This window comes from Scyliorhinus torazame, chromosome 20, assembly GCF_047496885.1.
Source record: "Scyliorhinus torazame isolate Kashiwa2021f chromosome 20, sScyTor2.1, whole genome shotgun sequence".
Taxonomy (NCBI): domain Eukaryota; kingdom Metazoa; phylum Chordata; class Chondrichthyes; order Carcharhiniformes; family Scyliorhinidae; genus Scyliorhinus; species Scyliorhinus torazame.
The window spans coordinates 77,238,749-77,263,320 of NC_092726.1; the positions used below are offsets into that span (position 1 = coordinate 77,238,749).

General features: G+C 51.6%; 1 long non-coding RNA gene across 1 annotated transcript in view; it reads left to right on the forward strand.

Moving 5' to 3' along the window:
* The window catches only part of LOC140396760 (uncharacterized), a 231,863-nt gene extending 207,704 nt beyond the window's left edge, over positions 1-24,159 (forward strand). The window contains exon 4 of the long non-coding RNA XR_011936626.1: positions 23,608-24,159. This is a non-coding gene — a long non-coding RNA (uncharacterized lncRNA). The remainder of the gene's footprint in view (positions 1-23,607) is intronic.
* Positions 24,160-24,572: the final 413 nt, after the last annotated feature.

Here is a 24,572-nt window from a genome sequence, read left to right on the forward strand (position 1 = left end):
CTCACTGTCTCCCACTCTCACTTCTCCTCACTGTCTCCGACTCTCACTCCCCTCACTGTCGCCCACTCTCACTCCCCTCACTGTCTCCCAGTCTCACTCCCCTCACTGCCTCCCACTCTCACTCCCCTCACTGTCGCCCACTCTCCCTCCCCACACTGTCTCTCACTCTCACTCCCCTCACTGTATCCCACTCTCACTCCCCTCATTGTCTCCCACTCTCACTCCCCTCACTGTCTACCACTCTCAAACCCCTCACTGTCTCCCACTCACACTCCCCTCACTGTCTCCCACTCTCACACCCCTCACTGTCTCCCACTCTCACTCCCCTCAGTCTCCCACTCTCAGTCCCCTCACTGTCTCCCAGTCTCACTCTCCTCACTGTCTCCCACTCTCACGCCCCTCACTGTCTCCCACTGTCACTCCCCTCACTGTCTCCCACTCTCACTCCCCTCACTGTCTCCCACTCTCACACCGCTCACTGTCTCCCACTCTCACTCCCCTCACTGTCTCCCACTCTCACTCCCCTCACTGTCTCCCACTCTCACTCCCCTCACTGTCTCCCACTCTCACTCCCCTCACTGTCTCCCACTCCCACTCCCCTCACTGTCTCCCACTCTCACCCCTCACTGTCTCCCACTCTCACACCCCTCACTATCTCCCACTCTCACTCCCCTCACTGTCTCCCACTCACACTCCCCTCACTGTCTCCCACTCACACTCCCCTCACTGTCTCCCACTCTCACTCCCCTCACTGTCTCCCACTCTCACTCCCCGCACTGTCTCCCACTCTCACCCCCATCACTGTCTCCCACTCTCCCTCCCCTCACTGTCTCCCACTCTCACTCCCCTCACTGTCTCCCACTCTCACTCCCCTCACTGCCTCCCACTCTCACACAACTCACTGTCTCCCACTCTCACTCCCCTCACTGTCTCCCACTCTCACTTCCCTCACTGTCTCCCATTCTCACTCCCCTCACTGTCTCACACTCACACTTCCCTCACTGTCTCCCACTCTCACACCCCTCACTGTCTCCCACTCTCGCTTCCCTCACTGTCTCCCACTCTCACTCCCCTCACTGTCTCCCACTCTCACTCCCCTCACTGTCTCCCACTCTCACTCTCCTCACTGTCTCCCACTCTCACTCCCCTCACTGTTTCCCACTCTCACTCCACTCACTGTCTCCCACTCTCACTCCCCTCACTGTCTCCCACTCTCTCTCCCCTCACTGTCTCCCACTCTCACTCCCCTCACTGTCTCCCACTCCCACTCCCCTCACTGTCTCCCACTCTCACTCCCCTCACTGTCTCCCACTCTCACACGCCTCACTGTCTCCCACTCTCACTCCCCTCACTGTCTCCCACTCTCACTCCCCTCACTGTCTCCCACTCACAATCCCCTCACTGTCTCCCACTCTCACCCCCCTCACTGTCTCCCACTCACACTCCCCTCACTGTCTCCCACTCTCACTCCCCTCACTGTCTCCCACTCTCACTCCCCTCACTGTCTCCCACTCTCACTCCCCTCACTGTCTCCCACTCTCACTCCCCTCACTGTCTCCAACTCTCACACAACTCACTGTCTCCCACTCTCACTCCCCTCACTGTCTCCCACTCTCACTTCCCTCACTGTCTCCCATTCTCACTCCCCTCACTGTCTCCCACTCTCACTCCCCTCACTGTCTCCGACTCTCACTCCCCTCACTGTCTCACACTCACGCTCCCCTCACTGTCTCCCACTCTCACTCCCCTCACTGTCTCTCACTCTCGCTCCCCTCACTGTCTCCCACTCTCACTCCCCTCACTGTCTCCCACTCTCACTCCCCTTACTGTCTCCCACTCTCACACCCCTCACTGCCTCCCACTCTCACTCCCCTCACTGTCTCCCACTCTCACTCCCCTCACTGTCTCCCAGTCTCACTCCCCTCACTGTCTCCCACTCTCACTCCCCTCACTGTCTCCCTCTCTCACTCCCCTCACTGTCTCCCACTCTCACTCCCCTCACTGTCTCCCACTCTCTTTCCCCTCACTGTCTCCCACTCTCACTCCCCTCACTGTCTCCCACTCCCACTCCCCTCACTGTCTCCCACTCTCATTCCCCTCACTGTCTCCCACTCTCACTCCCCTCACTGTCTCCCACTCCCACTCCCCTCACTGTCTCCCACTCTCACTCACCTCACTGTCTCCCACTCTCACTCCCCTCACTGTCTACCACTCTCACTCCCCTCACTGTCTCCCACTCTCACTCCTCTCACTGTCTCCCACTCTCACTCCCCTCACTGTCTCCCACTCTCACTCCCCTCACTGTCTCCCACTCTCACTCCCCTCACTGTCTCCCACTCTCACTCCCCTCACTGTCTCTCACTCTCACTTCTCCTCACTGTCTCCGACTCTCACTCCCCTCACTGTCTCTCACTCTCACTCCCCTCACTGTCGCCCACTCTCACTCCCCTCACTGTCTCCCACTCCCACTCCCCTCACTGTCTCCCACTCTCATTCCCCTCACTGTCTCCCACTCTCACTCCCCTCACTGTCTCCCACTCCCACTCCCCTCACTGTCTCCCACTCTCACTCACCTCACTGTCTCCCACTCTCACTCCCCTCACTGTCTCCCACTCTCACTCCCCTCACTGTCTCCCACTCTCACTCCCCTCACTGTCTCCCACTCTCACTCCCCTCACTGTCTCCCACTCTCTTTCCCCTCACTGTCTCCCTCTCTCACTCCCCTCACTGTCTCCCACTCTCACACCCCTCACTCTCTCCCACTCTCTCTCCCCTCACTGTCTCCCACTCTCACTCCCCTCACTGTCTCCCAATCTCACTCCCCTCACTGTCTCCCTCTCTCACTCCCCTCACTGTCTCCCACTCTCACTCCCCTCACTGTCTCCCACTTTCACTCCCCTCACTGTCTCCCACTCTCACTCTCCTCACTGTCTCCCAGTCCCACTCTCCTCACTGTCTACCACTCTCACGCCCCTCACTGTCTCCCACTGTCACTCCCCTCACTGTCTCCCACTCTCACTCCCCTCACTGTCTCCCACTCTCACACCGCTCACTGTCTCCCACTCTCACTCCCCTCACTGTCTCCCACTCTCACTCCCCTCACTGTCTCCCACTCTCACTTCCCTCACTGTCTACACTCTCACTCCCCTCACTGTCTCCCACTCTCACTCCCCTCACTGTCTCCCACTCCCACTCCCCTCACTGTCTCCCACTCTCACTCCCCTCACTGTCTCCCACTCTCACACCCCTCACTGTCTCCCACTCCCACTCCCCTCACTGTCTCCCTCTCTCACTCCCCTCACTGTCTCCCACTCTCACTCCCCTCACTGTCTCCCACTCTCACTCCCCTCACTGTCTCCCACTCTCACACAAATCACTGTCTCCCACTCTCACTCCCCTCACTGTCTCCCATTCTCACTCCCCTCACTGTCTCCCAATCTCACTCCCCTCACTGTCTCCCACTCTCACTCCCCTCACTGTCTCACACTCACACTCCCCTCACTGTCTCCCACTCTCACGCCCCTCACTGTCTCCCACTCTCGCTCCCCTCCCTGACTCCCACTCTCACTCCCCTCACTGTCTCCCACTCTCACTCCCATTACTGTCTCCCACTCTCACACCCCTCACTGCCTCCCACTCTCACTCCCCTCACTGTCTCCCACTCTCACACACCTCACTGTCTCCCACTCTCACTCCCCTCACTGTCTCCCACTCCCACTCACCTCACTGTCTCCCACTCTCACTCCCCTCACTGTCTCCCACTCTCACTCCCCTCACTGTCTCCCACTCTCACTCCCCTCACTGTCTCCCACTCCCACTCCCCTCACTCTCTCCCACACTCATTCCCCTCACTGTCTCCCACTCTCACTCCCCTCACTGTCTCCCACTCCCACTCCCCTCACTGTCTCCCACTCTCACTCCCCTCACTGTCTCCCACTCTCACTTCTCCTCACAGTCTCACACTCTCACTTCTCCTCACTGTCTCCCACTCTCACTCCCCTCACTGTTGCCCACCCTCACTCCCCTCACTGTCTCCCAGTCTCACTCCTCTCACTGACTCCCACTCTAACTCCCCTCACTGTCTCCCTCTCTCACTCCCATCACTGTCTCCCACTCTCACTTCCCCTCACTGTCCTCCACTCTCACTCCCCTTACTGTCTCCCACTCTCACTCCCCTCATTGTCTCCCTGTCTCACTCCCCTCACTGTCTCCCACTCTCACTCCCCTCACTGCCTCCCACTCTCACACAACTCACTGTCTCCCACTCTCACTCAGCTCACTGTCTCCCATTCTCACTTCCCTCACTGTCTCCCATTCTCACTCCCCTCACTGTCTCCCACTCTCACTCCCCTCACTGTCTCCCACTCTCACTCCCCTCACTGTCTCACACTCACACTCCCCTCACTGTCTCCCACTCTCACTCCCCTCACTGTCTCCCACTCTCGCTGCCCTCACTGTCTCCCACTCTCACTCCCCTCACTGTCTCCCACTCTCACTCCCCTCACTGTCTCCCACTCTCACTCTCCTCACTGTCTCCCACTCTCACTGCCCTCACTGTCTCCCACTCTCACTCCCCTCACTGTCTCCCACTCTCACTCCCCTCACTGACTCCCACTCTCTCTCCCCTCACTGTCTCCCACTCCCACTCCCCTTACTGTCTCCCACTCCCACTCCCCTCACTGTCTCCCACTCTCACTCCCCTCACTGTCTCCCACTCTCACACGCCTCACTGTCATCCACTCTCACTCCCCTCACTGTCTCCCACTCTCACTCCGCTCACGACTCCCACTCACACTCCCCTGACTGTCTCCCACTCTCACCCCCCTCACTGTCTCCCACTCTCACTCCCCTCACTGTCTCCCACTCTCACTCCCCTCACTGTCTCCCACTCTCACTCACCTCACTGTCTCCCACTCTCACTCCCCTCACTGTCTCCCACTCTCACTCCCCTCACTGTCTCCCACTCTCACACAACTCACTGTCTCCCACTCTCACTCCCCTCACTGTCTCCCACTCTCACTTCCCTCACTGTCTCCCATTCTCACTCCCCTCACTGTCTCCCACTCTCACTCCCCTCACTGTCTCCCACTCTCACTCCCCTCACTGTCTCCCACTCTCACTCACCTCACTGTCCCCCACTCTCACTCCCTTCACTGTCTCCCACTCTCACTCCCCTCACTGTCTCCCATTCTCACCCCTCACTGTCTCCCACTCTCACTCCCCTCACTGTCTCCCACTCTCACTCCCCTCACTGTCTCCCACTCTCACTCACCTCACTGTCCCCCACTCTCACTCCCCTCAGTGTCTCCCACTCTCACTCCCCTCACTGTCTCCCACTCTCACTCCCCTCACTGTCTCCCACTCTCACTCCCCTCACTGTCTCCCACTCTCACTCCCCTCACTGTCTCCCACTCTCACACAACGCACTGTCTCCCACTCTCACTCCCCTCACTGTCTCCCACTCTCACTTCCCTCACTGTCTCCCATTCTCACTCCCCTCACTGTCTCCCACTCTCACTCCCCTCACTGTCTCACACTCACGCTCCCCTCACTGTCTCCCACTCTCACTCCCCTCACTGTCTCTCACTCTCGCTCCCCTCACTGTCTCCCACTCTCACTCCCCTCACTGTCTCACACTCTCACTCCCCTAACTGTCTCCCACTCTCACACCCCTCACTGCCTCCCACTCTCACTCCCCTCACTGTCTCCCACTCTCATTCCCCTCACTGTCTCCCACTCTCACACCCCTCACTGTCTCCCACTCTCACTCCCCTCACTGTCTCCCACTCTCACTCCCCTCACTGTCTCCCACTCTCACTCCCCTCACTGTCTCCCATTCTCACTCCCCTCACTGTCTCCCACTCTCACTCCCCTCACTGTCTCCCACTCTCACTCCCCTCACTGTCTCCCACTCCCACTCCCCTCACTGTCTCCCACTCTCATTCCCCTCACTGTCTCCCACTCTCACTCCCCTCACTGTCTCCCACTCCCACTCCCCTCACTGTCTCCCACTCTCACTCACCTCACTGTCTCCCACTCTCACTCTCCTCACTGTCTCCCACTCTCACTCCCCTCACTGTCTCCCACTCTCACTTCTCCTCACTGTCTCCCACTCTCACTTCTCCTCACTGTCTCCGACTCTCACTCCCCTCACTGTCGCCCACTCTCACTCCCCTCACTGTCTCCCAGTCTCACTCCCCTCACTGCCTCCCACTCTCACTCCCCTCACTGTCGCCCACTCTCCCTCCCCACACTGTCTCTCACTCTCACTCCCCTCACTGTATCCCACTCTCACTCCCCTCATTGTCTCCCACTCTCACTCCCCTCACTGTCTACCACTCTCAAACCCCTCACTGTCTCCCACTCACACTCCCCTCACTGTCTCCCACTCTCACACCCCTCACTGTCTCCCACTCTCACTCCCCTCAGTCTCCCACTCTCAGTCCCCTCACTGTCTCCCAGTCTCACTCTCCTCACTGTCTCCCACTCTCACGCCCCTCACTGTCTCCCACTGTCACTCCCCTCACTGTCTCCCACTCTCACTCCCCTCACTGTCTCCCACTCTCACACCGCTCACTGTCTCCCACTCTCACTCCCCTCACTGTCTCCCACTCTCACTCCCCTCACTGTCTCCCACTCTCACTCCCCTCACTGTCTCCCACTCTCACTCCCCTCACTGTCTCCCACTCCCACTCCCCTCACTGTCTCCCACTCTCACCCCTCACTGTCTCCCACTCTCACACCCCTCACTATCTCCCACTCTCACTCCCCTCACTGTCTCCCACTCACACTCCCCTCACTGTCTCCCACTCACACTCCCCTCACTGTCTCCCACTCTCACTCCCCTCACTGTCTCCCACTCTCACTCCCCGCACTGTCTCCCACTCTCACCCCCATCACTGTCTCCCACTCTCCCTCCCCTCACTGTCTCCCACTCTCACTCCCCTCACTGTCTCCCACTCTCACTCCCCTCACTGCCTCCCACTCTCACACAACTCACTGTCTCCCACTCTCACTCCCCTCACTGTCTCCCACTCTCACTTCCCTCACTGTCTCCCATTCTCACTCCCCTCACTGTCTCACACTCACACTTCCCTCACTGTCTCCCACTCTCACACCCCTCACTGTCTCCCACTCTCGCTTCCCTCACTGTCTCCCACTCTCACTCCCCTCACTGTCTCCCACTCTCACTCCCCTCACTGTCTCCCACTCTCACTCTCCTCACTGTCTCCCACTCTCACTCCCCTCACTGTTTCCCACTCTCACTCCACTCACTGTCTCCCACTCTCACTCCCCTCACTGTCTCCCACTCTCTCTCCCCTCACTGTCTCCCACTCTCACTCCCCTCACTGTCTCCCACTCCCACTCCCCTCACTGTCTCCCACTCTCACTCCCCTCACTGTCTCCCACTCTCACACGCCTCACTGTCTCCCACTCTCACTCCCCTCACTGTCTCCCACTCTCACTCCCCTCACTGTCTCCCACTCACAATCCCCTCACTGTCTCCCACTCTCACCCCCCTCACTGTCTCCCACTCACACTCCCCTCACTGTCTCCCACTCTCACTCCCCTCACTGTCTCCCACTCTCACTCCCCTCACTGTCTCCCACTCTCACTCCCCTCACTGTCTCCCACTCTCACTCCCCTCACTGTCTCCAACTCTCACACAACTCACTGTCTCCCACTCTCACTCCCCTCACTGTCTCCCACTCTCACTTCCCTCACTGTCTCCCATTCTCACTCCCCTCACTGTCTCCCACTCTCACTCCCCTCACTGTCTCCGACTCTCACTCCCCTCACTGTCTCACACTCACGCTCCCCTCACTGTCTCCCACTCTCACTCCCCTCACTGTCTCTCACTCTCGCTCCCCTCACTGTCTCCCACTCTCACTCCCCTCACTGTCTCCCACTCTCACTCCCCTTACTGTCTCCCACTCTCACACCCCTCACTGCCTCCCACTCTCACTCCCCTCACTGTCTCCCACTCTCACTCCCCTCACTGTCTCCCAGTCTCACTCCCCTCACTGTCTCCCACTCTCACTCCCCTCACTGTCTCCCTCTCTCACTCCCCTCACTGTCTCCCACTCTCACTCCCCTCACTGTCTCCCACTCTCTTTCCCCTCACTGTCTCCCACTCTCACTCCCCTCACTGTCTCCCACTCCCACTCCCCTCACTGTCTCCCACTCTCATTCCCCTCACTGTCTCCCACTCTCACTCCCCTCACTGTCTCCCACTCCCACTCCCCTCACTGTCTCCCACTCTCACTCACCTCACTGTCTCCCACTCTCACTCCCCTCACTGTCTACCACTCTCACTCCCCTCACTGTCTCCCACTCTCACTCCTCTCACTGTCTCCCACTCTCACTCCCCTCACTGTCTCCCACTCTCACTCCCCTCACTGTCTCCCACTCTCACTCCCCTCACTGTCTCCCACTCTCACTCCCCTCACTGTCTCTCACTCTCACTTCTCCTCACTGTCTCCGACTCTCACTCCCCTCACTGTCTCTCACTCTCACTCCCCTCACTGTCGCCCACTCTCACTCCCCTCACTGTCTCCCACTCCCACTCCCCTCACTGTCTCCCACTCTCATTCCCCTCACTGTCTCCCACTCTCACTCCCCTCACTGTCTCCCACTCCCACTCCCCTCACTGTCTCCCACTCTCACTCACCTCACTGTCTCCCACTCTCACTCCCCTCACTGTCTCCCACTCTCACTCCCCTCACTGTCTCCCACTCTCACTTCTCCTCACTGTCTCCGACTCTCATCCCCTCACTGTCGCCCACTCTCACTCCCCTCACTGTCTCCCAGTCTCACTCCCCTCACTGCCTCCCACTCTCACTCCCCTCACTGTCTCCCTCTCTCACTCCCCTCACTGTCTCCCTCTCTCACTCCCCTCACTGTCTCCCACTCTCACTCCCCTCACTGTCTCCCACTCTCTTTCCCCTCACTGTCTCCCACTCTCACTCCCCTCACTGTCTCCCACTCTCACTCCCCTCACTGTCTCCCACTCTCACTCCCCTCACTGTCTCCCACTCTCACTCCCCTCACTGTCTCTCACTCTCACTCCTCTCACTGTCTCCCACTCTCACTCCCCTCACTGTCTCTCACTCTCACTCCCCTCACTGTCTCCAACTCTCACTCCCCTCACTGTCTCCCACTCTCACTTCTCCTCACTGTCTCCCACTCTCACTTCTCCTCACTGTCTCCGACTCTCATCCCCTCACTGTCGCCCACTCTCACTCCCCTCACTGTCTCCCAGTCTCACTCCCCTCACTGCCTCCCACTCTCACTCCCCTCACTGTCTCCCTCTCTCACTCCCCTCACTGTCTCCCACTCTCACTTCCCCTCACTGTCCTCCACTCTCACTCCCCTCACTCTCTCCCACTCTCACTCCCCTCATTGCCTCCCAGTCTCACTCCCCTCACTGTCTCCCTCTCTCACTCCCCTCACTGTCTCCCACTCTCATACCCCTCACTTTCTCCCACTCAGACCCTCTCTGTTACCCACTCTTACACCCGTCATTATGTTCCACTGTCATTCCCCACCATCTCCGCCACTCTAAAACACCTTACTCTCTCCCTCTCTCACTCCCCTCACTGTCTCCCACTCTCACTTCCCCTCACTGTCCTCCACTCTCACTCCCCTCACTGTCTCCCACTCTCACTCCCCTCACTGTCTCCCACTCTCACTCCCCTCACTGTCTCCCACTCTCACTCTCCTCACTGTCTCCCAGTCTCACTCTCCTCACTGTCTCCCACTCTCACGCCCCTCACTGTCTCCCACTGTCACTCCCCTCACTGTCTCCCACTCTCACTCCCCTCACTGTCTCCCACTCTCACACCGCTCACTGTCTCCCACTCTCACTCCCCTCACTGTCTCCCACTCTCACTCCCCTCACTGTCTCCCACTCTCACTCCCCTCACTGTCTCCCACTCTCAATCCCCTCACTGTCTCCCACTCTCACTCCCCTCACTGTCTCCCACTCCCACTCCCCTCACTGTCTCCCACTCTCACTCCCCTCACTGTCTCCCACTCTCACTCCCCTCAGTGTCTCCCACTCTCACTCCCCTTACTGTCTCACACTCTCACTCCCCTGACTGTCTCCCACTCTCACTCCGATCTCTGTCTCCCACTCTCACTCCCCTCACTGTCTCCCACTCTCATTCCCCTCACTGTCTCCCACTCTCACTCCCCTCACTGTCTCCCACTCCCACTCCCCTCACTGTCTCCCACTCTCATTTCCCTCACTGTCTCCCACTCTCACTCCCCTCACTGTCTCCCACTCCCACTCCCCTCACTTTCTCCCACTCTCACTCACCTCACTGTCTCCCACTCTCACTCTCCTCACTGTCTCCCACTCTCACTTCTCCTCACTGTCTCCCACTCTCACTTCTCCACACTTTCTCCCACTCTCACTCCCCTCACTGTCTCCCACTCTCACTCCCCTCACTGTCTCCCACTCCCAATCCCCTCACTGTCTCCCACACTCACTCCCCTCACTGTCTCCCACTCTCATTCCCCTCACTGTCTCCCACTCTCACTCCCCTCACTGTCTCCCACTCCCACTCCCCTCACTTTCTCCCACTCTCACTCTCCTCACTGTCTCCCACTCTCACCCCCCTCACTGTCTCCCACTCTCACTCCCCTCACTGTCTCCCACTCTCACTTCTCCTCACTGTCTCCCACTCTCACTCCCCTCACTGTCACCCACTCTCACTCCCCTCACTGTCTCCCACTCCCATTCCCCTCACTGTCTCCCACACTCACTCCCCTCACTGTCTCCCACTCTCACTCCCCTCACTGTCTCCCACTCTCATTCCCCTCACTGTCTCCCACTCTCACTCCCCTCACTGTCTCCCACTCCCACTCCCCTCACTGTCTCCCACTCTCATTCCCCTCACTGTCTCCCACTCTCACTCCCATCACTGCCTCTCACTCTCACTCCCCTCACTGTCTACCACTCTCAAACCCCTCTCTGTCTCCCACTCTCACTCCCCTCACTGTCTCCCACTCTCACACCCCTCACTGTCTCCCACTCTCAGTCCCCTCACTGTCTCCCACTCTCACTCCCCTCACTGTCTCCCACTCTCACTCCCCTCACTGTCTCCCACTCTCACTCCCCTCACTGTCTCCCACTCTCACTCCCCTCACTGTCTCCCACTCTCACTCTCCTCACTGTCTCCCAGTCTCACTCTCCTCACTGTCTCCCACTCTCACGCCCCTCACTGTCTCCCACTGTCACTCCCCTCCCTGTCTCCCACTCTCACTCCCCTCACTGTCTCCCGCTCTCACACCGCTCACTGTCTCACACTCTCACTCCCCTCACTGTCTCCCACTCTCACTCCCCTCACTGTCTCCCACTCTCACTCCCCTCACTGTCTCCCACTCTCACTCCCCTCACTGTCTCCCACTCTCACTCCCCTCACTGTCTCCCACTCCCACTCCCCTCACTGTCTCCCACTCTCACTCCCCTCACTGTCTCCCACTCTCTCTCCCATCACTGTCTCCCACTCTCACTCCCCTCACTGTCTCACACTCACACTCCCCTCAAAGTCTCCCACTCTCACTCCCCTCACTGTCTCCCACTCTCGCTCCCCTCACTGTCTCCCACTCTCACTCCCCTCACTGTCTCCCACTCTCACTCTCCTCACTGTCTCCCAGTCTCACTCTCCTCACTGTCTCCCACTCTCACGCCCCTCACTGTCTCCCACTGTCACTCCCCTCACTGTCTCCCACTCTCACTCACCTCACTGTCTCCCACTAGTACACCGCTCACTGTCTCCCACTCTCACTCCCCTCACTGTCTCCCACTCTCACTCCCCTCACTGTCTCCCACACTCACTCCCCTCACTGTCTCCCACTATCACTACTCTCACTGTCTCCCACTCTCACTCCCCTCACTGTCTCCCACTCCCACTCCCCTCACTGTCTCCCACTCTCACTCCCCTCACTGTCTCCTACTCTCACTCCCCTCACTGTCTCCCACTCTCACTCCCCTTACTGTCTCCCACTCCCACTCCCCTCACTGTCTCCCACTCTCACTCCCCTCACTGTCTCCCACTCACACTCCCCTCACTGTCTCCCACTCTCATTCCCCTCACTGTCTCCCACTCTCACTCCCCTCACTGCCTCCCACTCTCACTCCCCTCACTGTCTCCCACTCTCACTCCCCTCACTGTCTCCCACTCTCACTCCCCTCACTGTCACCCACTCTCACTCCCCTCACTGTCTCCCACTCCCACTCCCCTCACTGTCTCCCACTCTCATTCCCCTCACTGTCTCCCACTCTCACTCCCCTCACTGTCTCCCACTCCCACTCCCCTCACTGTCTCCCACTCTCACTCACCTCACTGTCTCCCACTCTCACTCTCCTCACTGTCTCCCACTCTCACTTCTCCTCACTGTCTCCCACTCTCACTCCCCTCACTGTCTCCCACTCTCATTGCCGTCACTGTCTCCCACTCTCACTTCCCTCACTGTCTCCCACTCTCACTCCCCTTACTGTCTACCCACTCTCACACCCCTCACTGCCTCCCACTCTCACTCCCCTCACTGTCTCCCACTCTCACTCCCCTCACTGTCTCCCACTCTCCCTCCCCTCACTGTCTCCCAGTCTCACTCCCCTCACTGTCTCCCATTCTCACACCCCTCACTGCCTCCCACTCTCACTCCCCTCACTGTCTCCCACTCTCACACCCCTCACTGTCTCCCACTCTCACTCCCCTCACTGTCTCCCACTCACACTCCCCTCACTGCCTCCCACTCTCACTCCCCTCACTGTCTCCCACTCTCACACCCCTCACTGCCTCCCACTCTCACTCCCCTCACTGTCTCCCACTCACACTCCCCTCACTGCCTCCCACTCTCACTCCCCTCACTGTCTCCCGCTCTCACTCGCTTCACTGTATCCCACTCTCACTCCCCTCACTGTCTCCCACTCTCACTCCCCTCACTGTCTCCCACTCTCACTCCCCTCACTGTCTCCCAGTCTCACTCCCCTCATGTCTCTCACTCTCACTCCCCTCACTGTCTCCCACTCTCACTCCCCTCACTGTCTCCCACTCTCACTCCCCTCACTGTCTCCCACTCTCATACCCCTCACTTTCTCCCACTCAAACCCTCTCTGTTACCCACTCTTACACCCGTCATTATATTCCACTGTCACTCCCCACCATCTCCCCCACTCGAAAACACCTTACTCTCTCACACTCTCACACACCTCACTGCCTCCCACTCTAACACCCCTCCCTATCTCCCACTCTCATTCGCCTCAATGTATACCACTCTCGCACACGTCACTATCTCCCACTCTAAGACCCTAACTGTCTCCCATTGTCGTGGAAATCATAATAAAGTCAAATTCCTCGAGGTTCGATTTAAGGAAATGTATTTACACAAATATATTGCACCGCACTCTGAGATTCGATTGAAGTTAGCACGTTTATATAATATGAAGTAAACAAGCAAGTTTATGTTAAATCTGCCTTGGAAAGTACGTACGATGAAATGCTTAATACGTATGTTCTTACCCTTTGCTTTGTTATCTTTCGGAGGACAATGTGTTTTCATAATAAGACTGAAACCAGAATATTTCAGCAGTATTTCATTTATGTTAATTTCCCTTCCACAATTCCCTAATTGTTGATCTTTTGATCAACACCTTTTAGTAAATTATCGTGTACTCCGTAGAGAAGGATGGTTCATAATGTAAGGGAACGGACGGGTGACAGTTCCCTGCGTGTTATGAGCTGGTAGCAAGGAGGTCAGGTGGCTCGGGCTGTTCCCGTGTTAGTACAATAAAAATATCTTGCGCAATATTAAAACAGTAACCATCGACAATCAAGATTACAATGGCGATTATAATCCAGAACACAACCCTCTGTCCTGACGATCCTACCATCCAATGTCAAAGTCCCATCCCTGCTTCTCATGAAATCTTGTTCCCTCTCCACGAATGTGATCCGCCAGATTATCAATTTTTCTGAGTTATCAGGGATTTATGTGCAACAGTCACTTCCAGTCAGGGCACAGGTGCCTCCCTTTTCAGCTAACAAGAAATCAGGAGCCATCCTATTCTGCAGGGCAACCGCTCTTATAGCGACCATCTCAGTTTCTATCTGGTTAACAGCTTCTGCAGTGTCATTAGCTACCTGCTCAAGGATGTCTCGCAGTTCGCGTAGTTCGTATGCATTACTGGCTATTCCTAATGGTGGTATCATTATTCCCAGCATTTGTGCCCATTTCATACCACTTCGTGTCGTCCTGTGATGGGGATTGTCCTGCAGTTGCTGGACGTGATGTTACATAAGGGGATACATATCCCAAATAGCAGGAGCCTTCCCAATTTTCTGGTAACCACGGGTGCGCCTTACGTCCACAGATAAAATATGTGCTGTTACATGCGGTCAGGTTTCCTTTACTATCAGTCATCATTCGTCTAATCGGTCCCCTTCCCAGGAGCCTCCACTAGTTTGATTTTCGTCTCCTGGCTAATCAAAGATGAATAGTCCTTTAGCTGTAGTGCCAATTCAAGGTCTGGTCGCACTGACTCGTGCCTACTGAGTGGGTCCCATATGTTATATGATTCTTAAAGCATATTGTTCCTTTTGGGACTCCAGTATAATTGGGAAGGATCAACCAGGGCGTTCGACGTGTTACATTAAACCGAGGCCCCCACCATTCCTCAAACCTATTCGTATCGTATCCAGTTAATCTGCAATCGAACATATTCTGTGTATCTTCACCACGTCCTGTACTATTTTGTCTTAGAGCCCATTCTGCTACCTCTTTATTGGTGAATGGGATAGGTCGCACAGGGAAGCCCTCCCCCAAACGTCTTGGAATGTGTGTACAAACCCAACAACTGAATTTATTTACTCTCTCTGCGTATGAGTGAGACATGTATATTAAGGTGTTAGAATGCAGTCTACCCTCTACATGAAGTTGGAGTATTATGATAATATTAAAACATCAACGCCGTCATTCTCTTCAGGCTAGCGTTTCCTAGTCCTCTGAAAGTTCCGTATGATGGAGTTTACACGAGTTGCGTGGATCCCATCTGGATTTTCTTTTCATTTAACGGCTGTTCGGGTTATTAGCAGTCCTTGGTAGCGTCCATTCCACCGAGGAGAAAAAGAATCTTTCTTTACTGTGTCAGGTGAGAGTACCTTTATGACATTGATGATGAAACAATGTACCTTTAAGAAAGCAGTGATGTCAGAGAGTGGGTGGGGCTGAGCTCAGGGTAGCCATTTTGGAAGTTTCAGTTAGGAAAAGCAGCTTGTGTGTGTCTGTGTGTTTCCAGAGAGCTGCAGTTTTGCAGTTTGTAAAGAGTTGGCAGTGTCTGTGTTTGCAGTGAGCTGCATCTCTGCCATGAAAGACTATCTCTGGATCATTTTGGTCATTTAAACTCATAATAGTGAAGCCTTTAACCTGATGTGATTCTAGAACATAGAACATAGAACATAGAACAATACAGCGCAGTACAGGCCCTTCGGCCCACGATGTTGCACCGAAACAAAAGCCATCTAACCTACACTATACCATTATCATCCATATGTTTATCCAATAAACTTTTAAATGCCCTCAATGTTGGCGAGTTCACTACTGTAGCAGGTAGGGCATTCCACGGCATCACTACTCTTTGCATAAAGAACCTACCTCTGACCTCTGTCCTATATCTATTACCCCTCAGTTTAAAGTTATGTCCCCTCGTGCCAGCCATTTCCATCCGCGGGAGAAGGTTCTCACTGTCCATCCTATCAAACCCCCTGATCATTTTGTATGCCTCTATTAAGTCTCCTCTTAACCTTCTTCTCTCCAACGAAAACAACCTCAAGTCCATCAGCCTTTCCTCATAAGATTTTCCCTCCATACGAGGCAACATCCTGGTAAATCTCCTCTGCACCCGCTCCAAAGCCTCCACGTCCTTCCTATAATGCGGTAACCAGAACTGTACGCAATACTCCAAATGCGGCCGTACCAGAGTTCTGTACAGCTGCAACATGACCTCCCGACTCCGGAACTCAATCCCTCTACCAATAAAGGCCAACACTCCATAGGCCTTCTTCACAACCCTATCAACCTGGGTGGCAACTTTCAGGGATCTATGTACATGGACACCTAGATCCCTCTGCTCATCCACACTTTCAAGAACTTTACCATTAGCCAAATATTCCGCATTCCTGTTATTCCTTCCAAAGTGAATCACCTCACACTTCTCTACATTAAACTCCATTTGCCACCTCTCAGCCCAGCTCTGCAGCTTACCTATATCCCTCTGTAACCTGCTACATCCTTCCACACTATCGACAACACCACCGACTTTAGTATCGTCTGCAAATTTACTCACCCACCCTTCTGCGCCTTCCTCTAGGTCATTTATAAAAATGACAAACAGGAAAGGCCCCAGAACAGATCCTTGCGGTACTCCACTTGTGACTGTACTCCATTCTGAACATTTCCCATCAACCACCACCCTCTGTCTTCTTTCAGCTAGCCAATTTCTGATCCACATCTCTAAATCACCCTCAATCCCCAGCCTCCGTATTTTCTGCAATAGCCTACCATGGGGAACCTGATCAAACGCTTTGCTGAAATCCATATACACCACATCAACTGCTCTACCCTCATCTACCTGTTCAGTCACCTTCTCAAAGAACTCAATAAGATTTGTGAGGCATGGCCTACCCTTCACAAAGCCATGCTCACTATCCCTGATCATATTATTCCTATCCAGATGATTATAAATCTTGTCTCTTATAATCCCCTCCAAGACTTTACCCACTACAGACGTGAGGCTCACCGGTCTATAGTTGCCAGGGTTGTCTCTGCTCCCCTTTTTGAACAAAGGGACCACATTTGCTGTCCTCCAGTCCTCTGGCACTATTCCTGTAGCCAATGATGACATAAAAATCAAAGCCAAAGGTCCAGCAATTTCTTCCCTGGCCTCCCAGAGAATCCAAGGATAAATCCCATCAGGTCCCGGGGACTTATCTATTTTCAGCCTGTCCAGAATTGCCAACACCTCTTCCCTACGTACCTCAATGCCATCTATTCTATTAGCCTGGGGCTCAGCATTCTCCTCCACAACATTATCTTTTTCCTGAGTGAATACTGACAAAAAATATTCATTTAGTATCTCGCCTATCTCTTCAGACTCCACACACAATTTCCCATCCCTGCCCTTGTCTGGTCCTACTCTTGCCCTAGTAATTCGCTTATTCCTGACATACCTATAGAAAGCTTTAGGGTTTTCCTTGATACTTCCTGCCAAATACTTCTCATGTCCCCTCCTTGCTCGTCTTAGCTCTCACTTTAGATCCTTCCTCGCTACCTTATAACTATCCATCGCCCCAACTTAAACTTCACACCTCATCTTCACATAGGCCTCCTTCTTCCTCTTAACAAGAGATTCCACTTCCTTGGTAATCCATGGTTCCCTCGCTCGACGCCTTCCTCCCTGTCTGACCGGTACATACTTATCAAGAACACGCAGTAGCTGATCCTTGAACAAGCCCCACTTATCCAGTGTGCCCAACACTTGCAGCCTACTTCTCCACCTTATCCCCCCCCAAGTCACGTCTAATGGCATCATAATTGCCCTTCCCCCAGCTATAACTCTTGCCCTGCGGTGTATACTTATCCCTTTCCATCATTAACGTAAACGTCACCGAATTGTGGTCACTGTCCCCAAAGTGCTCTCCTACCTCCAAATCCAACACCTGGCCTGGTTCATTACCCAAAACCAAATCCAACGTGGCCTCGCCTCGTGTTGGCCTGTCAACATATTGTTTCAGGAAACCCTCCTGCACACACTGTACAACAAACGACCCATCTATTGTACTCGAACTATATCTTTTCCAGTCAAAATTTGGAAAGTTAAAGTCTCCCATAATAACTACCCTGTTACTTTCGCTCTTATCCAGAATCATCTTCGCCATCCTTTCCTCTACATCCCTCGAACTATTAGGAGGCCTATAAAAAACTCCCAACAGGGTGACCTCTCCTTTCCTGTTTCTAACTTCAGCCCATACTACCTCGGAAGAAGAGTCCCCATCTAGCATCCTCTCCGCCGCCGTAATACTGCTCTTGACTAGCAGCGCCACACCTCCCCCTCTTTTGCCTCCTTCTCTGAGCTTACTAAAACACCTAAACCCCGGAACCTGCAACATCCATTCCTGTCCCTGCTCTATCCATGCCTCCGAAATGGCCACAACATCGAAGTCCCAGGTACCAACCCATGCTGCCAGTTCCCCTACCTTGTTTCGTATACTCCTGGCATTGAAGTAGACACACTTCAAACCACCTACCTGAACACTGGCCCCCTCCTGCGACGTCAAATCTGTGCTCCTGACCTCTATACTCTCATTCTCCCTTACCCTAAAACTACAATCCAGGTTCCCATGCCCCTGCTGCATTAGTTTAACCCCCCCCCCCGCAAAGAGCACTGACAAATCCCTCCCCCAGGATATTTGTGCCCCTCAGGTTCAGGTGTAGACCATCCTGTCTGTAGAGGTCCCACCTTCCCCAGAAACAGCCCCAGTTATCCAGAAATCTGAATCCCTCCCGCCTGCACCATTCCTGTAGCCACGTGTTTAAATGCTCTCTCTCCCTATTGCTCATCTCACTATCACGTGGCACGGGCAACAACCCAGAGATAACAACTCTGTTTGTTCTAGTTCTGAGCTTCCATCCTAGCTCCCTGAAAGCCTGCCTGACATCCTTGTCCCCTTTCCTACCTATGTCGTTAGTGCCAATGTGGACCACGACTTGGGGCTGCTCCCCCTCCCCCCTAAGGACCCGGAAAACACGATCCGAGACATCACGTACCCTTGCACCTGGGAGGCAACATACCAAACTGTTTAAATTCTGTTTGAAGGTGTTAATTCTCTTGGACGTGTGAAGGAACATTTTGAGGAATTATTTACTGTTGCAATATTTTCGGAGTTATCTTTGAAGTAAGGGGTGTTAAGAGATCCAATGTTTATTTCAGATTTTATGTTGAGTTAATGGAATAAACATTGTTTTGTGTTTAAAAACCCACGTGTCCATAATTGTAATTCCATCCTAGGGAACAAGCCATGTGCTCGGAAAAGCAACAAATCCATTAAAGGGGGAGGTTGGTTGAACTCCATGATACATTTTGGGGTTCTGAAAACACCTCAACCATAACAATTGGGGGCTCGAGGGGGATAAAAATCTATCTATTGGATTGGCTTTTGTAAACTTTAAGACAGTGAAAGATTGTTGCTTTTTGGTGTGGTATTTTAAGTCGGGAGAATGTTGTGAACAATGGCTCTTTCAGAGGCTCAAAGTTTTGGGGTGGAGAATGTCACATGTAGTGCTTTACGGACAGAAACGAAAAGCAGACTGTAGGATTTGGCAAGGACATTGCAGTTCACATTACCTGACAAAATACGAAAGGATGAGGTAATTATGGCGGTGGTTAAACATTTAAAGTTGCCTGAGATAGACTTTGACTCATTGGAAATGGCAAAAATTCAGTTGCAAATTAAACAAATGGAACATGAGAAAGAATTGAAGAGGCTGGCATACGAGAGTGAGAGAGAGGAAAAATAAAGTGAAAGTGATAGAGGAAAAAGCAAGAAAAAGAGAGAAAGAGGAAAAATAAAAGGAGAGAGAAGAAAGGAGAAAAGAAAGATTAGCCCTAGCAGAACAAAACGAAAAGAAAGATGATAAGGATCAGGGAAAAAGATAAAGAGAGGGAGATTGAATTCAGAAAATGGCCATGAAACATGACAATCAGTTAAAATAGGCAGACGTAAAGGGAAATGTACAGTTGGACGATAGTGATGAGGATAGTGAGAAAGAGCGTCATAGTCGAAGGCTTGGTGGGAATCTATTTAAATATGCCCAAGCATTGCCAAGGTTTGACGAGGAGGAAGTGGAAGTATTTTTCATTTAATTTGAGAAGGTAGCTAAACAAATGAAATGGCCACTGGACATGTGGGTGTTACTGATTCAAACAAAGCTGGTAGGTAGAGAGAGTGAAGTGTTTGCATCACTGCCGGAGGAGGTTTCTGGAACGTATGAGGAGGTAGAGAAATCCATCTTAAGTGCATATGAGCTAGTGCCTTAAACTTACAGACAAACGTTTAGGGATTTAAGGAAAGAATTTGGTCAAACATATATGGAGTTTTAAAGGCTCAAACAGAGTAATTTTGATAGGTGCATCAGGGCTTTGAAAATAGACCAAACGTATGAATCTCTCAGAGAAAATATACTTTTGGAGGAGTTTAAAAATTCAATTCCTGATGCAGTGAGAGGGCACAGGGCCAAATCGCTGGCTTTGAAAGCAGACCAAGGCAGGCCAGCAGCCCGGTTCAATTCCCGTAACAGCCTCCCCGAACAGGCGCCGGAATGTGGCGACAAGCTGCTTTTCACAGTAACTTCATTGAAGTCTACTTGTGACAATAAGCAATTTTCATTTAATTTCATTTCATGTGGAAGAACAGAGGGTTCAAACTGCGAGATTAGCAGCGGAAATGGCAGATGATTATGAATTAGTTCATAAACCAAAGATTGGTTTCCGACATCAGTTTCAGCCGGTGAGGGATATAAACTGGGGACATGAGAAATACTCAAGTGGTAAAGGTAAAGGTGATCTGATGGGAGACAATAAAGACAGTGTACTTCAGATTAAAAAAGAAATCCAGGAGGGTGGAAAAGAAATGAAAAGTCTCAGATGTTTTCACTGTAATAAAGTAAGCCATGTAACGTCACAGTGTTGGTGGTTGAAGAAAAGCACTGGGAAGGCTGATGTGGTAAAACAGGATAAGACAGTGGGGTTTGTTAGAGTGGCCATGGAAAGCCCAAGGGAAGCGAAGGAGGTGCAAACGATTGTACAGCCTGTTCAAGAAGTAATTGTTAAGAAGGTGCCAGATGTTTTTAAAGAATTTACTTGTGTGGGTAAAGTTTACTCATGTGTATCAGGAGGAACAGGTAAAGAAGTCACAATTTTAAGAGATACAGGGGCTAGCCAATCTTTAATGGTAAGTGATGAGGGATTATGTAGTTTGCGATGAATGTTGCCAGAAAAGGTGGTGATATGTGGAATTCAGGGTGAGAGGAGTAGTGTTCCATTATATAAGGTAAGGTTGGAAAGTCTAGTGAAGAGTGGTGAAGTGGTAGTAGGAGTAATAGATAAATTATCTTGTCCAGGAATACAGTTTATCTTGGGTAATGATATAGCTGGGTCGCAAGTGGGAGTGATGCCTACTGTGGTTGATAAGCCAGCGTAAAATCAGTCAACTGAATCTTAAAGTGAGTGCGGGGCAGCACGGTAGCATTGTGGACAGCACACATGCTTCACAGCTCCAGGGTCCCAGGTTCGATTCCGGCTTGGGTCACTGTCTGTGTGGAGTCTGCACATCCTCCCCGTGTGTCCATGGGTTTCCTCCGGGTGCTCCGGTTTCCTCCCACAGTCCAAAGATGTGCGGGTTAGGTGGATTGGCCATGCTAAATTGCCCTTAGTGTAGGGTGGGGTTACTGGGTTATGGGGATAGGGTGGAGGTGTGGACCTTGGGTAGGGTGCTCTTTCCAAGAGCCGGTGCAGACTCGATGGGCTGAATGGCCTCCTTCTGCACTGTAAATTCTATGATATATCTATGAAGTGTTGAACGGCGAATATCCTGGGATTGTTCCGGATTGTGTAGTAACAAGGTCGCAAAGTCACAGGTTAAGACAAGAGGAGAAATCAAAGAGTGAAGATGAAGTAGAAGTGCAATTATCAGATACGATTTTTGATCAGATGGTTGAAAAAGAACAAGAACAGGTGGAGGATGAGGCGGGTATTTTTAGTTCAGGAAAATTGGCGGAGTTACAACAGAAAGATGTAGAAATAAAATGGACAAATCAGAAAGCATATACGGAAGAGGAATCTGACAGTATACCAGAGTGTTATTACCGTAAAAATGATGTCTTGATGAGGAAATTGAGACCTGTACATATGCAGGCGGATGAAAAGTGGGCAGAAGTTCATCAAGTAGTCTTGCCGGTAGGGCATAGGAAGGAGGTGTTGCGAGTTGCACAGGCGGTACCAGTGGGAGGTCATTTGGGAATCAGGAAAACTCAAGCTAAAATCCAGAAACATTTTTATTGGCCTGGACTACATAAAGATGTACTTAAATTTTGTCAATCATGTCACACATGTCAAATGATAGGGAAACCTCAAGCATGATAAAACCAGCACCCTTAATACCCATTCCAGCATTTGAGGAACCTTTTACAAGGGTCCTAATCCAGTGTGTAGAACCGCTTCCTGAAACAGAAAGTGTGAATCAATATCTTTTGACTGTAATGGATGTGTCTACTCGGTTTCCAGAGGCCATTCCAGTACGTAATATTACAGCTAAAAGGATTGTGGAGGAGTTACTTAAATTATTTACTAGATGTGGACGACCCACATAAATTCAATCGGATCAAGGAACGAATTTTACTTCACAGTTATTCAACAAAGTTATGGACTGCTAAAGAATAAAACAATTTAAATCAACTGCGTACCATCCAGAATCACAGGGAGCGTTAGAAAAGTGGCATCAGACAATAAAGACAATGTTGAGGGTCTATTGTCAAGACTATCCAGAGGATTGGGATAAATGAATCCCATTCGTATTGATTGCAATTAGGGATGCACCGAATGAGTCAACCAAATTTAGTCCTTTTGAACTAATATTTGGTCATGAGGTAAGAGGACCACTTAAATTGATTAAGGGTAAATTGGTGGGTGAGAAATCGGAAATTACACGATTGGATTACGTGTCAAATTTTAGGGAACGATTAAATAGAGCAGGTGAAATGGCTAAACAACATTTGAAAGTTGCACAAAATGTGATGAAACGGGTAGTGGACAAGAAATCCAACCTTTGTAGTTTTGCCGCTGGGGATAAAGTTTTGTTAGCAGTGGTAGGGGAGCCTTTAAAAGCTCGGTTTTGTGGACCGTATCCGATTGAAAGGAAATTAAGTGACGTGAATTATGTGGTAAAAACACCAGATAGAAGGAAGATTCACCGAGTGTGTCATGTGAATATGCTTAAAAGGTACTTTGAAAGGGAAGGAGAGAAAAAGGAGGTTTTAATGATTCTAACTCAAAGTGACGAACCAAATCCAGATGTCTGTGAATTTGACATAGCTCAAACCAAATTAGAAAAAGAGGATGTTCTTAAACATTGGGATGAATTGTTAAGTTACCGTCCAGAGGAAAAACGAACTGACCTGAAAGATTTATTGATATCACATGGGCAAGTTTGTAGAGATAAATTGGGATGTACTAAAATGGCTATGCATGATGTAGATGTGGGAAATGCTGTTCCTATCAAACAACATCCATATAAACTTAATCCTTTAAAATTGGCATAGGTTAACAAAGAGATTGAAAGTATGCTTAAAAATGCCATAATTGAACTGGGTTGCAGCAACTGGAGCTCACCCATAGTGATGGTACCTAAACCAGACGGTACCCAACGGTTGTGTTTGGACTACAGAAAGGTGAATACAGTTACATGAATGGACTCTTATCCTGCCACACCATTGAAGGATTGCATTGAGAAAGTGGGATAATCTTCTTTTATTTCTAACTTCCAGACATGGAAAGAACATTTAAAACATCGTATGGAGTTCTTCGATCGACTTCAGTAGGCGGGTTTGGTGATAAACCTAGCCGAACGTGAATTTGGAGAAGCCCGAATCACTTTCCTTGCGGAGTTTCCGTTATCCTCAAGACGAAGGGAAATAATGCGAATTCTTATCATGAATTGCTTTGGTCGAACAGTTGTGCAGAAGGTTTGTGGAGTGATTACTTGACTGATGGACTTGCTAAAGAAACGTCAAAAATTTCAAGGGACAGCGGACTTTCAACAGGCATTTGACTGCCTGAAAGCTGTGGTAACCAATGTTCCTGTATTGGAGAATTGCAAGGAGCTCTGTGGTCAGATTGACCTAAATTATATGATTCTGAAGCGAAATGCCGAAATCGAGAAGGATTTCGGTTGGAGGAAGAACAGCAAAGAAAAATGGACTATATTATTATATCTGTTAGAGGGTGTTGTTTTTTTAAAAAAATGAAAATGTACATTTACTGTCTGCATTTCTTAGTGGATGGTGCAAACGTGAAAAATAAAACCACCTTGAAGTTCATTGTTTATTTTTTTTTCTGGGGGGCGGGGGGAGGTGTCATGTGAGAGTGCCTTTAAGACATGGATGTTTAAGCAATGTACCTTTAAGAAAACAGTGATGTCAGAGAATGGGTGGGGCTGAGCTCAGGTCAGTCATTTTGGAAGATTCAGTTTGGAAAAGCAGCTTGTGTGTGTGTGTTTCCAGAGAGCTGCAGTTTTGCAGTTTAAAAATAGCTTGGCAGTGTCTGTGTTTGCAGTGAGCTGCATCTCTGCCATGAAAGACAATCTCTGGATCATTTGGGTGATTTAAACTCGTAATAGTAAAGCCTTTATCCTGATGTGATTCTGTTTAAAGGTGTTAAGTCTCTTGGAAGTTTGAAGGAACAATTTGAGGAATTATTTACTGTTGCAATATTTTCGGAGTTATCTTTGAAG